The sequence below is a fragment of the Sminthopsis crassicaudata genome, chromosome 1 (genome assembly GCF_048593235.1).
Source record: "Sminthopsis crassicaudata isolate SCR6 chromosome 1, ASM4859323v1, whole genome shotgun sequence".
NCBI classification, from domain to species: Eukaryota; Metazoa; Chordata; class Mammalia; order Dasyuromorphia; family Dasyuridae; genus Sminthopsis; species Sminthopsis crassicaudata.
In genome coordinates, this window is record NC_133617.1 from 5,622,623 (window position 1) to 5,637,070 (window position 14,448).

The 14,448-nt window shown below is 32.9% G+C and overlaps 1 protein-coding gene across 1 annotated transcript in view; it reads left to right on the forward strand.

Moving 5' to 3' along the window:
* Window positions 1-14,448, forward strand: part of LOC141551652 (uncharacterized) — a 67,870-nt gene that overhangs the window by 2,812 nt on the left and 50,610 nt on the right. The window lies entirely within an intron of this gene.

Sequence of the window (14,448 nt, forward strand, 5' to 3'; positions counted from 1 at the left end):
GCCCAAAAGAAATCAAATCAAAACCAACCAAACTGAGAAAGAAAATAAAATGCCACCATGCAACCACAAAAAGAAAGAAAATGCTATGCTGTGATCCACGATCATTTCTTACAGAATGACAATATCATATAATAATAGGATATAACATATATTATATGATATTTAACAATAATTTTATATAACATAATATATAATCTATCATAGAATTTCTTATACAATGATGATATTACATTTAATAAAATAGAATAATAGAATACAAAATAAAACAAAATAATGTCATGTAATATAATGTAACATAATATAACATAACTTATAACTTAACAGTATAATACAATATATTGCAATATAATATAACATGTCATAGGATGATAGGAAAATAAAATGCTAGCATGCAACCACAAAAAGAATGAAAATGCTATGCTGTGATCCACGATCATTTCTTACAGAATGGCAATATATCATATAATAATATAATATAACATATAATATTATATAACAATATAATTTTATATAACATAATATATCATATATCATATGATTTCTTATACAATGATGAAATAACATATAATAAAATAGAATAATAGAATATAAAATGACACAAAATAATGTAATGTAATGTTACCTAATATAAGATAACATATAACATCGCAATATAATATAATATAATATGTCATAGGATGATAATATATCACATTCCTTTTTCCTACCTCAGATACCTCAATATATATTAAACAAAATTAACTGAAGAGATATATACTATCTTTACATAGGGAGATTTTTCAAAATCCTAATTCAGGAAAAAATATTACACGCAAATAAATAAAAGTATAAATTTAACTTGCCCAGATGTCAATGCAAATCATTGAAACAATCCAACAACAATAAAGTGTGGATAAGACATGAAAAAAACCTAATGTTTTGTCTATATGAAACATACTTAAATAGCAAAGACATGAACAAAATAGAAATACGAGACGAGAAGAAAAATTGACCACAGATCAGTTGATTTTCCCAAAGTTGGAATTGAAAGTTAGCTATCAGACCGATCAAAAAATAATTATTCACACCATAAGAAGAAGGAAACAATTGCACTGTGCATAAAGGGAATAATAAACGACAAATAGATATCTATATAAAACATATACACTCAATTTAAAAAGAAAAATAGCTAAATTAAAACATGTAGATAGTAACTCAACAATAAGAAGGAACCTTAAGGTCCCTCTCTAAGTTCCAGATAAAATCAATACAAAATCAAGCAAAAGCAAAAAAGATTATTGAAAACATTGCTGGAGCAAGTGGAACCAAAAGACTTTTTGAAATCCTAACAACTTATACTGCCACAAAATATACCAACTTCTCACAACCACGTACAACTTTTATAAAAATTGGCAATGCATAAGAGCCTAAGATATGTTGCAAATAAAGGAAATAAATGCAAGAGTAGTAAACATTTCTTTTACTGCCCATAATTCAATAAAAATGGGAATCATTGTACAGAGCATAAATAAAAGCTTCAGATTGAAATAATGATTTACAATAAAATCCAAAATAAAGACTGTCTCAAAGAAATAAAGACATAAAAGAATAGCATTTTATAATAATATGAAATTTATGGAATGCACCTAAAGCAATCTTCAGGAAGCAAAAAAAAAAAAGCACAAATTATAACACACAAACACACAATAACAAAATAGAAAAAGGAAAGAGTGATAAAGCAGATATGAATTTCCTAAAAATTAAAAAAATACAAACCAACTTATAATAAGAATAATATGTGAGATGTTTTAAAATAGAGGAGAAATAGATAAACTAAAAAACAAAAAATTCTGGAAAAGATACAAATCTAAGATGTTTCAAAAGATTAACAAAATAAATAAACATTTAGCCAAACTGGTAAAAGAGGACAGGAGAGGATTCAGGGAAGATTACAGATTATGTCAGAAAAATTTAACCTCTCCACACTTGCTCCTTAAGCAAGACATAATTGCATCTCAGGGAAAACATGGACCCATTAAAAAATAAATATGAGTTGGAATACAACAGTAGTCTTCCAGAGACTAAGAGGGACTTCTGGCTCTTGAAAAGTATAAACTTCTCCAAGCTAACACCACTGAAAGAGCAAGTAGTGAGCCTTAGGGCTAGCTGGGTTAGAAGATAACATCAACCCAAGTACAGAAACTTTCACCTAGACAGTATGCAGAGTTGGACTTCTGAGTTGGGGAACATTAAGGAAATCTCAGCTGATAAGGGACACCAGGCCCAGCTCTGCTTCCTCCTTGCAGCCCTGCATGAGAAGGAGCTAGCACATTCCTGATCAATACAGAAGCAGTGGGGAGGGATTCTAGCTACACTCATTCACAGAAGAGTGAAGTTCTTGTTTTCAGGTTCCAGGTCAGAGGGGAGAACTGAGGGAGCACCTGAGGCCAGACACCCCATGTCCCATACCTCAGGATTAGGGGGGATTCCAGTACTACAAGCATCTCACACCATGTGCCAAAAGAAGGTCAAAATGGGTAAATAATTTAGACAAAGGATAACACCATGAACAAATTAGAAAAGCATGGAAAAAGGAAGAATTTATTACCAAACAAAGGATAGAGAAAATTATGAATGGTAAAAGAGATAATATTGATTTCATGGAATTAATTTTTTTTCCCCAAACAACATCAATGTATCCAAAATTAAAAGGGAAATAAGAAACTGGAGAAAACATTTTAGGGTAAATTTCTCTAATAAAGCCCTTATGTTTCCCAATTATTTAGGGAATTTAACTAAATTTATTAAGATAAGGGTCATTCCCTAATTGGGAAGTGCTTGAAGTTTATGAACAGGCAGTTTTTAGAATGAAAAATCAAAACTCTTCATGATCATATAAAAATGCTCTAAATTGCATATTTAGAGAAATGTAAATTAAAACAACTCTGAGGCATCACCTCCAAGGGGCATATGTGTAAATGGATGTATTTAAGCCCAACTCTGCCAAAAATAATCATTATATATAATAATAAACACAAGAGTAAAGAAAGGTACTTGTTCTCCCAAGTGAGGGAATTAGGACCTTGAATTGTTAACTGTAGAATTTGACACCTACTCACACTGACTCCATCTTATCACTCAATTGTGTAGCTAGCTTGGTTTCTATTCGATTATGAATCCAATTTCTATCAAAACAAAAAAAAAATTTTTCATTGGTTGAATTCAGCCCTTCATGGCTAAGGAACTAGACCATCTATTCATTCTACTTAGAGGTTCTTACCCAATAACCTTGGTTACATTGACCTGAAATTGAGTCAGATTCAAAGACTGATACAAGAAATTTTCTCACAGTGGTGCACCTCAAGTAATCTGTTTTATGTGAAAACTGGCCCTGGACTAATCAATCAGTTTTCACATTTCATTTCCATGTTCCATTGATTCTTTTCAGACATTTTGGGCAAGGGAGCATCTCATTTTCTGAATTCAAGGAACTATTCCTGTTCACTCTACCTTTCTCAACTTGGAAAATGCCTAGCCTTTAATACTACTGGAATTCAGATTACCTGATGTTTTATTCTTTCTTTTTAATTAACATTTTAAATATTTAAAAACTTCTATCTCCCCTTGTATTCATGGTGAAGGCCTAAGCTAAGCAGATCTGATTTCAGTTTGTTAGACAATTGGAATACATTGGTTAATGAATCTCCGAAGATCAAATCAATGTTTTCTCAATCATCTATATTATGCTTTTGTAATTTCATGAAATCAAAATTATCACATAAATTTTTAAATAATTTACTAGAGCAGAGCTATTATTTAGTTAAAGTCAAAAGTGTAAAGATAGATTTAATGCATTTACATAATGCTATCGTAAAAGTAGTCATGATAAAGACATAAACAGAGGAAGTATATTATTCTTAAAATCATCATAAATACTTATAATCCTGAAAATTGTTTTCAGAGCCTCATCTAAGTGCTAATATTTTGCCTCATAATCATTTTCCTTAATGAAATTTTCTGCCACTCTTCTATGCTCCAGTCTTTTCAAATTGTGTTAGTCTTCAAGTGCTTTTTTATTGTCTTCAAGAATCTTTGTTCAATGTTCTTTTGATTACACTGTGAGAAATTTTATGTTTGATATTTCTGTTTTCCAGTCCTTTGTGTGTAGAGGGGATTGTTTGTTATAAATCTGCCATATACAGTTAAAGGTGTAGATATCTTTATATTGCCATTCATTTATTTCCAAAGAGCTAGTATCTCTAATTTTCCTAAAGTTTTATTCAAATCATTATTTATAATTTTGTTAGACTTGTCTGGGTCTAAAAGTTGAGACTGAAGTCCCTAACTCTTACAATTCTCCATATATTTCTCCTTCCAATCTGATTATTTTCTCCTTTCCTCCAGTACTGGGGTAAGAATGGAAAATTGATATAGTGAATAAGATTATTTCAATCAAAGATTTTGAATTAAATAAGTAAACCTCTTTTAAGTGTCATTGACAATTACCATTTCAGTTGAACTTGGAGCAAGAGAGACCTGGAGAAGTGACTGGGACTGATTGGTGGGATGAAGAATTGCAGTACTCAAAACAACTCACAACTTGTGCTTAGGGTGAGGATATAATTTCTCCTGATTCTCTTCTCTTGGAATGAATGAGGAAAAGACTATATGGCATCATTTGTTCCAGTGACTTTTGAGTGTCCGTAAGGATGCAGCAGTTTTTAGAAAGCAATGTTAGGGGTTTCTAGGAACAGAAACTCAAATCCTGACCAAGTCAAAGCAAGTTGAGGGTCCTCTGGTCTCAAGGATTTTCCATACCAGGCTCCTTTCAAGCTCAGTCAAATGTGAGTAGCTCTGAAGCCCTCTGCTGGGTACTGGGAGCTTCTTTTACATTCTGACAAGAGGTTTCTGAATTTCATCTGACCCAGTATCAAATGGAGTTGCCAGTGTGGTTGTATGTCACCGATACTGGAGTAGTGAGCTTCACATCCACCTGGTCCTGTGGTCAGCCAGGGTAGGTCATAAACTTGTTTTGCCACAACACTGTGGTATGCTTGAGAGCCATGACCCTCCCAATAGGTAATCATCTGCCCAGGCTCCCACATCTGTGCTTTTGTGATTACACCTATCCTTCCTCCCAAGCCTTTCCTTTGCATAAAATAAAACAACTTGCTTAAAGCCTCAATTGCATAATGAGAAAAAGATATAAAAAAGTGAGTATAGAAAATAATTCCTTAAACATCAGAATTGAACAAATGGAATTGAATGACTCGAGGAAACACCAAGAATCAGTAAAGCAAAACTAAAAAATTGAAACAATGGAAAAAATATAAAATATCATCTTGGGAAAACAACGGACATAGAAAATAGATCTAGGAGAGAAAATCTGAGAATTATTGGACTTCATGAAAAATATGATGAAAAAAAGAGCCTGGACAGCAGGTTTTATCAAAGAGAATTGCCCAGATGTTATAGAAACAGAGGCTAAAAATATAAATTCAAAGAGTTCATCAATCACCTACTGAAAGGGACCCTAAAATCAAAACACCAAAAAATAATCGTGGCCAAATTCCAGAACCATCAGATGAAGGAAAAATTCTGCAAATTGCTAGGAAAAAAATCAATTACTGGGTCACCCAGGAGCTAGCAATGTCCATAGTAAAGGATCAAAGGTCCTGGAATATGATATTCTGAAAGGTAAGGAATTGGGTATACAGCCAAAAATAACTTAAACTGCCAAAATGAGCATTTGTTTTTTCCAGGGAATAAGATGGACATTCAATGAAATAAGTGAATTTCATCTATTTCTGATGAAAAAATTGGAACTAAACAAAACAATTGATCTACAAATATAGAACTCAAGAGAAACCTAAAAAGGTAAAAAAAAATATTGGGAACTATACTTCTGCTAAAAAAATATATAAAGAACACATGTGTACTTTGTTCTAGAAACCAGAGGTGGAAAGGCAATTTGACCAGAAAAACGGTAATGGGGGGTTTCTACATCTCACGAAGAGGAACAGGAAACCTATTCTATCTGAAAGAAAGAAAGGAGGAGGATGAACATGGAGTGAACCCAGAATCCTACAATATGTTGTTCACAGGAAACACACTTGAAGCAGGGCGATACATAAAAAGTAAAGTAAAAGGTTGGAACAGAATCTACTATGCTTCAGGTGAAGTCAGAAAAGCAGTGGTAGCCATTCTGATCTCAGATCAAGCAAAAGCAAAAATTGATCTAATTAAAAGAGATAAGGAAGGGCACTATATCTTGCTAAAGAGTAGCATAGATAATGAACCAATATCAATATTAAACGTATGTGTAACAAGTGGTATAGCATCTAAATTCTTAAAAAAAGGAATTAAGAGAGCTACAAGAAGGAATAGACAGCAATACTATAATAGTAGGAGATCTCAACCTTGCACTCTCAGAATTAGATCAATCAAACCACAAAATAAATAAGAAAGAAATTAAAGAAGTAAACAGAATACTAGAAAAGTTAGATATGATAGATCTTGGGGAAAAACGAAGTGGAGAGAGAAAGGAGTACATTTTCTTCTCAGCCATTTCTATTTTGTTCATGTTGATTGGTTTAGCATCGAATAAGTAGATCAATTTAGGCAGCAAATTTTTATTATATTAACTTGGCCTAACCATGATCACTTGCTATTTTCCCCAGAGATTAGATATGACTTTATTTATGGGGAAAGTCTTTTGTAATTGTATTCATATAGTTCATCACTTTTCCTTGGTAGATGTAATACCCGGGCTAACTTTCTGGAGGTCCTCCAGAAGGCCTTCATCTCAGCAGGATAATCACCATGAGGATGGACAGAAATAGACTCTAAAGTCTTTATTGAGTCCTTTACACTCTGTGTCTGTCACAGTCTGACCCAGTTTCAGTTTGAGCCCGTCTCCTTGAGCAGTCTGCCAGTCTGCCAGTCTACACCAGTCTCAGTCTGAGTCTGACTTTGTCCCCAGGTCTCTGAGCCCTTAAATTCCCTATTCCAATTATAGCAACATCACCATGCTAAGTAATGAGGATATGTAAAGTAGAGAACTAATATCTCATCAATTCCACTAAATAAACATCTTGTTGTAAGTATCCTTATTTCAAGCCTCCTTCTCTAGAGTTGTGGCTCTACAGGTAGACTCCCAAATATTTTATATTTTCTACAATTATTTCAAATGAAATTTCTCTTTATATTTCTTGCTGCTGGATTTTGTTTGTTGGTAATATATTAAAATGCTGATGTCGGGTCATGCAATTTTGTTAAAATTGTGAATTATTCCTAGTAGTTTTTAGTTGATTTTCTAAGTATATCTTCATATCATCTGCAAAGAGTGATAATTTGGTTTCCTCCTCACCTATTCTAATTCCTTTAATCTCTTTTTTTTCTCTTATTGCAAAAACTAACATTTCTAATACAGTACTGAATAACTTTATTGCCAGTACAAATCTCACCTCTGTGTCTTTTTATTTCAAGTGAATCTTAAGAAAAAAACTTGTTGTCAGAATTTCTGTGGCAATTCAATCTGCTATACCCATTTTATAGGTGACTTCATTCAATTCACATCTACACTTATGATTATAAATGGTGTATTCCATTCCATCCCATTCTCTTCTATTATCTTTTTCCATTTTTTAATCTTACTCCTTACCTCAAAATCTGTTCCCTTTCTGATCACTGCCTCCCTTAATTTACCTTCTTTCTCAGTATTTCCCCCTTTCTCTTCTACTCTTCTTTTATGTTTCTGTTAGGCAGTATAATGCTTGTTATTGGCTTCAGATAGATACTACTTATTAGTTTAAGAAAAGGTTCATTTTTCTTGTGCTTCCTAATAGTTTTAATAGAAATTGGTGTTGTATCTTGCAAGGACTTTTTTTTTTTGTCTATTTAGATAAATTACAATTTGTGTTGATTTGTATATTGATGGGCTCAATTATTTTTGTACGATTTTTAAAATATTGAAATAGCCTTGAATTTTTGTATAAAATACACTTTGTCATGATGTACGATCTTTGTGATATGTTGTAGTGACTTCCTTGCTAATATTTTCCTTTAAAATTTTGCATTAATATTGGTTGTGTCCAGACTAAAGGACCTTGGTACCAGTCTGAGGCTTTTTCATAAAAAAGAAGTAATGAGGCGAGACTCACGTGGATAGTCAAACATGAAGTCCGTTTATTCCAAATTCTTTCAGCCTTGTATACCCTAATACCCTTATATAAGCAAAGCAACACTGCATGTGCTAAGTATATACTGCTCAAAATGGAACCATATAAACAATATTATATAGATGACTCTTCACCTCCTGGTATCATTCTGCTTCAATCACAACACAGGTTGTCATTGCCCCCTGACTTCCCAGGCAGGCCAAGATCCCTTAGGGGAGATAGGGAGCCAAACCAGTTGTTGTCAGCAGGAGCCCTCTGGGCTTATACCTCCCTCAGAGTTCTGAGTTTCCCCTCAGGAAAAAAAGATACATAAAACCTTAACAATCACAAGCAGCAGAATTTAATTTTTTTTAAGAAAAGAAAGTAATCATTGATTTCAAATAAAGTCAAAGCTAAAATAGTCTTAATTAAAAGAGAATAATAGGGAAAACACATTATAGGTCTGCTTTATTAATCAATATTGTTATAGACTATTTAAAAAACTAGAAAGATAAGGTTGGGATATTATTGTGGTAGAGGCGATGATGAATTGGTAGATTTAGAATGACATGGAAAGACTTGGTCTTATGAAAGATGATGTTATCCACCTTCAGAAAAAAGGAGGACAAACAAACATAGTATAATCTTACAGAGATGCATATGATTCTATGATTCTAGATATCTATATGTATGTGTATACAGACATCGATATCTGTGCTTAATTGTAGTTTTCTTGAGGTTGTGGGAGGCTGAAGGAAATTGTACAAAGTAAAAAGTACACAGCAGCAAATAAAAGGAAAGCTACAAAGAAGCAAAGATGGACAAGTCTGAACCCAGTGTGTAGAATTTATTATTTAGACTCTCTTGAAATGGAAATCGATGTCTCACATTTTGAATCCTCTTATGTTCCACTATGTACATAGCAACTTTTTCTTCATCTTCTTAATTTTTTTTTTAGAAAATTCAAATGATTGTAAGCTCCTTGAGAGCACGGCTATCTTTATTTTTCACATTTGTATCTCTAATACTTAGAACAGTACCTGGTATATTGTAGGGGTTTAATAAATGATTATTGACTGACTGACCCTCACCATTTATACTTTTTTATATGACCCTTAACGACATCAGATTTCTGAGATCTTATTTGTTTTATCTCATCCTATTAACATATAAATCATGATTCTCCAAATATGTCCTTCCTATTAAATAAATGTGTCTTTGCATCTTTCTTTTGATGTCTGTTTCTTATCCAGAAATTTTTCTGATCATAAAACTCACATAGTCTGAAAAATCTTAAATTGACTTTTGTATATCCATATCAGTTGTTTTTTATATTTCTTAAATTTTATTTTTTTTCTTTTTTGATTTTGTTGGATATTTCTTGTTATCTTATCAAATTGCTATTCTTGGACCCATTCTAGCTATCAGGACATTGAGTGAGGTTTTCCACTGTCAGTTATAAGTTATCTGTTTTCCTTGCCACTTTTACCTCTCTAGTCTTTTCATCCTGTATCTTATTTCATTTCCTTTATTTCATTTTACTAAAGTTCCTGCAATAGTTTTTTTTTCTCCAAAGCTTGGAGAAAAGGCTTTACTTCTCTTGGACTTACTGTGATGTCACTATCCTCTTAAAGATTTTGGCTCCTGAACTTCTCCCAAAACAAAATATTTCCATTCTGGCATTAAGAGATTTCTTTGGTTTGCCCAGTAGAAACTTTCTACGTTACATTGAGCTCTTCAGATCAATAGTGTGGGCAAGATTTTTTTGGATCTCAGTAGAATGGTCCAGATGTGATTCTTCTTTCAAGGGCTTATGGAACTGCTTTGATGTCAGTGCTTAGACCACCTTCTTGTCACAGGGCTCTAGGAACTCTCCATTCCGTAGATTCTGCTCGGGTTCCCCTCACCTTGTTGCTGAGCTCATGGAATACTTCCAAACTAACCCGGACAAAACTCGTTCTTGCTTTTTGGGTAGTGAACTCTGTAGGATACAGAGTGTACATGGGGCACACTCAAAGTAGTTCTCAGGAGAAGTTTTATATCTCTAAATAGCTATATGAATAAAATACAAGAAGAGTGCATAGATGAACAATGCATGCAATTAAAAAGCTCGAAAAAGAACAAATTAAAAACCACGAGTTAAATACCAAGTTAGAAATTCTGAAACGCAAGGAGTCTGATGAAATTGAAACTAAGTAAACTATTGAACTAATAACCAAAGCTGAGAGTTTTATGAAAAAAAAATACTAACAAAATATAAAAAAAACCTTTTATTTTTAATTTCATGAGATAAAGGAAATAAGAAAACAAAACCACTAGCATTAAACATGTAAAGGGTGAATTTACCACCAATGAAAAAGAAACTAAAGCACTAATGAGGAGCTCTTTTGCCCACCAGTATGGCAGAAAGTCTTACAATCGAGACTAAATGGATGAATATTTGCAAAAACATAAATTCCCCAGGTTAGCAGAAAGGAAATAAAGCATTTAAATAGCCTCGTTTTAGAATAAGAAAGTGAACAAGTCATTAATGAAAATGTCTCCAGAGCCAGATGAATTTACAAGTTAATTCTGCCAAACATTTAAAGCACAATTAATTCCAATACTATGTTAATTGGAAAAATAGGTAAAGAAAAAGGACTTCCAAATTACTTCTGTGATGCAAATATGGCTCTGATACACAAATCAGGAAGGGCCAAAAGAGAGAAAGAAAATTACAGACCACTCTCCCTAATGAATAAGGATGCAAAAAATTTAAAGGCAACATTAGCAAAGTGATTACAGCAACTTATCACCAGAAGAATACACTATGACCAACTGGGGCTTTTACCAGGAATGTAGGGATGGTTCAATATCAGGAATATTAATACCGTAATTGACCATAATCCATAACAAGATCAACAGAAATTATAGTATAATCTCAATAGACAGAAAGTAAGCTTTTGACAAAATACAGCATCATTCCTATTAAAGCACTACAGAATATAGGGATAAAGGAAGATTTCCTTAAAATAATAAGCAGTATCCTTCTAAAATCTACAGCAACAAATATTTGAAATGGAGAGAAGTGTGGCTATTTCCCAATAAGATCACAAGTGAAACAAAGATGCCTATTAGCATTACTACTATTCAGCATTGTACTGCAAATTGCAGTTTTAGCAATAAGGAAAGAAAAAGAAATGCAAAAATTAAAATGGGCAATGAGGAAATAAAATTAGCACTGTGCAAATGATTATGATATTCTTAAAGAATCTTGTAAAACAATCCAGCAATCTACTTGGAACGTTTAACAGCTTTAGCAAAGTTGCAGGATATAAAAGAAACCTACCCAAATTATCAGCATTTCTATATATTACTGACAAAGCCCATCAGCAAGAGATAAAAGGAGACATTGCATTTAAAATCACTACAGACAAAATAAAATACTTGGGCTTCTACCTTCCAATATAAATCCAAGAACTTGATGAACACAACTACAAAACAATTCTCACACTAATAATTGGAAAATATTAATTGTTCATAGCTAGGCCAAGCTAATATAATAAAATTGACAATTCTACCTAAATTTGTCTACTTGTTCAGGGCCACACCAATCAAAAAGTCAAAACACTGATTTATGGAACTTGAAAAAGATGACAAAATTCATCTGAAGAACAAAAGGTCAAGAACATTTGAAAAATGAATGGGAAAACAAAAACAGAAGATGGTGGCTTATCAGTACCATACCTAAATTTATATTATAAAGCACTAGTCATCAAAACCATTTGGTACTAGCTAAGAACTAGAGTGGAAGTTCAGTGGAGTAGATTAGATGCACATGACAGAAAAATCAAGGCCTATGACAATATAATATTTGATAAATCCCTACAGTCTAGCTTCTGTAATAAGAATTCAGTATTTGCCAAGGCTAGCATTTCTAATACAATAGGAGCATTGGGAATTGAATGTAAACTGTTGACAATACTATCTAGCTAAACAGGTTGCTTATACCTTCGGAATCCAATGCTTAACGTGCAACAAGAAAATTGGATTTGCACACATATATTGTATCCAGGTTATACTGTAACACGTGTAAAATGTATGGGATTGCCTGTCATCTAGGAGACGGAATGGAGGGAGGGAGGGGAAAATTTGGAAAAATGAATACAAGGGATAATATTGTAAAAAATTACTCATGCATACATACTGTCAAAAAAGTTATAAATATAAAAGTAATAAAAAGTAGGAGAGAAAAAAAGAATTCAGTATTTGACCAAAAATGCTGGAAAGCAATATGTTAGAACATTAACATAGATCCGCATCTTATACTCCATGCAGAAAAAGTCAAAATGGATACATGATTTGGTCATAAAGGAGGATACCATAAACTAATAGAATAACAAGGTATTGTTTACCTATTAAATCTTTGGAGAAGGGAGTAATTTATGACAGAAGAAGGACTGGAGAATATGATGAAAGGCAAAACTGGACAACTTTGATTACATTAAATTAAAAAGGTTGTGCATACACAAAAGCAATGGAAACAAAATTAAAAGGAAAATACAAAACTGGAGATAATCTTTATAGGCAATATTTCTGATAAATGTCTCATTTCTAAAATATATGAAGAACTGTGCCAAGTTTATAAGAATACAAATCATCCCCCAGTTGATAAATGGTCAAAGAATATCAATAGACACTTTTCAGATGACAAAATTGAACCCATTTATCATATAAAAATGCTCAAAATCATTATTGATCAGAAAAATGTAAATTAAAACAATTCTGGGTGCCACCTCGCACCTGTCAGATTGGCTAAAATGACATGAAAAGACTGTAATAATCCTAATATTTTATAGTATATCCTCAATATTGTACCTCTCATGTACCCATTTTATTCTAATTTTGGTATGAGGTGTGAAATATGTCTATGCTGAGTTTCTGGCATATTATTTTCCAGTTTTCCCAGCAATTTTTTAAAATAGTAAGTTCTTCCAGAAGCTGGAGTGTGGTGGTTTATGAAATACCAGATTACTGTAGGCCTTGATGATTATGTTGGATGTTTCTAATTTATTCCACTGATCCACCACTCTATTTCTTAGCCAGTATTAAATGGCTTTGAGGATGGCTGCTTTTTAATATAGTTTTGGTTTTGGTACTGCTAAGTAACATTCCCTTTATGTTTTTGGCATTTTGTCTTTCAGATTAATTTTGTTATTTTTTCCAGTTTTATAAAATATTTTTGGCAACTTGATTGGTATGGCACTGTATAAGTAGATCAATTTAGACAGAATATTGTCATTTTTATTGAATTAGCTTGGCCAAACCATGAACAATTGATATTTTTTTTCTTTTTTTTCCCTGCCTAGCCTTCTTTTAGTATGAATTTTATAAATGTAACATTTTTTGAAAGTACATATGCATAGGTAATTCTTTTTACAACATTGTCCCTTGCACTCCCTTCTGTTCCCAATTTTCCCCGCCTTCCCTCCACCCCCTCAACTAGATGGCAGGCATTCCCATACATATTAAATATGTTATAGCATATCCTAGATACAATATATGGATGCGGAACTGAATTTTTTGTTGTTCTTACAAAGGAAGAATTGGATTCAGAAGGTAAAAATACCCTGGGGAGAAAAACAAAAATTGTTAACAGTTTACACTCATTTCCCAGTGTTCCTTCTCTGGGTGTAGCTGATTCTGTCCATCATTGATCAGTTGGAATTGGATTAGCTCTTGTCTCTGTTGAAGATATCCACTTCCATAAGAATACATCCTCATCCAGTATCATTGTGGAAGTGTATAATGATATCCTGGTTCTGCTCATTTCACTCAGCATCGGTTGATGTAAGTAAGTCTCTCCAAGCCTCTGTGTATTCATCATGCTGGTCATTTCTTACAGGTTTGGCAATTTTCAATGCTGTAAAATACCCATGCATCTATCTGGGAAATAAAAACTATTAAAAAAAAGAATAAAATACTTGGTGATTTGAACTGCATCCCAACGTAGAAGAATTTAAGTTTGAGTAGCCTGACTTGGGACTGGATAGAGAGATTAGAATCAGGTTGATAAGGACCTTAAATGTTTTATCAACAGCAGAGAATCACAGGGGTGGAATTTGCTGAAACTCTAGAAACAAGTTATTGCTTATTTCAGTCCATGAATCAAAGCCACTGCTTATTTTAGAATTGTCAGTATCTAGACCAAGTTTATGGTCACTTCAAGAAAAGGACTGGAAAGGCTGAATAAGCACAAGATATGACTAATGTTAGTCACCCAAGTACATGGAGCAAATAGATATTCGTAATGGGCAGAACTCTGTGTGAT